Source organism: Stegastes partitus, unplaced genomic scaffold (genome assembly GCF_000690725.1).
Source record: "Stegastes partitus isolate 25-593 unplaced genomic scaffold, Stegastes_partitus-1.0.2 Scaffold996, whole genome shotgun sequence".
In the NCBI taxonomy this organism is placed as follows: Eukaryota; Metazoa; Chordata; class Actinopteri; family Pomacentridae; genus Stegastes; species Stegastes partitus.
Window position 1 is genome coordinate 281,920 of NW_007578727.1, and position 2,466 is coordinate 284,385.

Below are 2,466 nucleotides of genomic sequence, written 5' to 3' on the forward strand. Positions count from 1 at the left end.
AATCAACAAAATAATTTGGGACATGTTTTGAGTTGATCTGAACATATTTTCTGTCCTTTGGGACAATTTTTTGGGTAGTCGAGGAAATTTTAAACCAATTTGGAAGCCGATCATTTTTGACGGGTTTCAAGTCAAACAAGTTTTGAGTCATTTTATGACATAGTTTGAGTCATTCTGGACAAATCTTGAGTTACTGTGGACACTTTTTTGGCATTTTTGACCATTTTTAACTCATTCTTATACATTTTGTACAAACTTAGAGTCAACTTGGACAAGTCTAATTCATTTTAGATAAGTATCAAGTACTCAGTCATTTTGGACAATTTTTAACTCATTTCTTGTGAACTTTGAGTCATTTTGGACTGTTGTCATGTTGGAATATTGCTCTTCTTCAAGCTTCTGAAAACTGGGAGTCATCTTGTCAGCCAGTATTTTGGTTCATCTGCAGACATTCATCTATAAATGTCATCAACACCTTTTGCACTCATGCAGCCTCATGTCATCACACTCCCACCTCTGAGTCCAACAACTTCATCTTGGTCTCTTCCAACCAAACAATGTTCTCCAACATACATCAAGTTTCATTTCAAGTTCTTTAGCAAAGCTTTGTTTTACACAGTTTTTCCAACATTACGATGTCATAATATGAGAGCGATGCTTCAAAATCTGCCTATAAGGACAAAATCATCACTGTGGCAGAAAACCACACAGCTGCTGCTGTTTTCAGTTCCTACATGTTGGCACCTCAGATGGAGTTGCAGTGAGTAATCAGAGTACAGGAAGAGTAATCTAACATTAATTTTGATGCACAGTGTAAAGTTTTCCAAGTATGAGCTGTATTATGGGCTCTATTTGGACGCTTTCACACTGTATGATAAATACGTCTTGAGGACGGTCCTGTTGGCTTTTCAGTAAATCAGTGCAGACATGATAAGTGTTTGTAGGAATGGACTTTTGTCCCAATAAGTTGGATGTCTGAGTGGTTTGATTCCCAGCACCACAAAGGAGACCAAGCAAGTGGTGCACATTGCCTTGACATGGGAGGCCACATCTTCTCTAATAACATTCAGCTTCCTAAACCACAAAGAGTTCATCAGTGAAGCAGCGTCAAAAAACAAACATAAAATAAAACCCACAGCAGTAAGTAAATTCTGCAGTACAATGTTTACTGAGATGACTGGGACCACGTCCAACTTTTATTGAAACTGAGAAGCTTCTTCAGAAATTCTTCATCTCTTCACCTAAAGTGTTGATGAATATTATCCACACATCTTGGCTACCTGTGTGCAGGTTTCAGGGGTTCAATGCCATAGTTTGCATGTTCCACATTATCATAGGTTGGTCAAACAGTGTGGACCTGGCACTGGTCTTGTCTTAGTCTTAGTACACTCTGGTCTAAGTCTTGACTTTGCCTCAGTTCCCCAAAGCCTTAGACTTGTGTCAGTGTTGATCCACTCTGGTCCTGGTTGTGTTTGCATCTCAGTTTCGGTGATCTTGAACACAACACTACAGTGAATGAAGCACAGAGGCAGCTGAGTTCCTGTTATATTTAGGGTCCGAGGACCCCTACTTGCAATGCAAGCAGGGGTCCTTGCCCTGCGGGCTTTAGAAACATTATCATCAAGAGGTATTTCTTTACAGTAGATGTTGCTGTTCTGACAGCAGAGTTGTTGTTTAAAACTTTAACTTCAACCTGCAGAAGAGAATCAAATACTGGTCTGATCACATCAAGTGCTTCTTGTTTCAGTGGATTTTGTTTCACATGATATCCACTCGTCCCTGTGGTACGTGTGCTGTGTAATGAAGCAGCATGAATTCAGCTGCATGTGTGTTTGTGTAAATGAGGTGAGTTGTGATGCACCACATCAGATTGGCAGCAGAGACCATAAACATACAGCAGTCTGGGCTGGATGTTACTATTTGTGTGGTTCTAGGTGATTTGGAAACCCTCGAAAGAGGAGATGATGACAAGATCTGTGTCCCTGCCTGAAGTTCACACAGAGAAATAATAAACCACAAATCACACCAAGTCACTGAGTCATAGAACAACATCCCTGTTTTCAATAAGTAATAAAGAAAATGAACAGAAAACATCCACTCCTGGTTTTCCTCATGTCTTCTTCAATTCAGTTCAGTCAAAACAACTCAAAGAATCCATTTCAGGTTTACCTGGTAACACAACGAACAGTAGATGGTGCAGGATGGAGGATGTGGACGAGACTTCTTAGAATAAACAGCAGACTTACAGGAATCAGCGTGTCAACAGCAGAAACAGCGGAAATAGCGGTTTCGTTCATTTCTTACTTTGACTTTCTATCTGTGATCTGATAATTCAGGCTGTGTTGTCAGGACTATATAAGATGTAAGTCAAAGTATTCAGGACACAACTTCAACCAGCAGCCTGAGATCAAACATGTCCAGCAGCAAAGCTCAGCGTGGTGAGTTTCTACAGCTTTAAACATTCTT

At 40.1% G+C, this 2,466-nt stretch overlaps 1 protein-coding gene across 1 annotated transcript in view; it reads left to right on the forward strand.

Moving 5' to 3' along the window:
• Positions 1–2,466, forward strand: part of LOC103366945 (GTPase IMAP family member 8-like) — a gene marked incomplete at its 5' end in the record, with an annotated part of 7,187 nt that overhangs the window by 2,895 nt on the left and 1,826 nt on the right. The window lies entirely within an intron of this gene.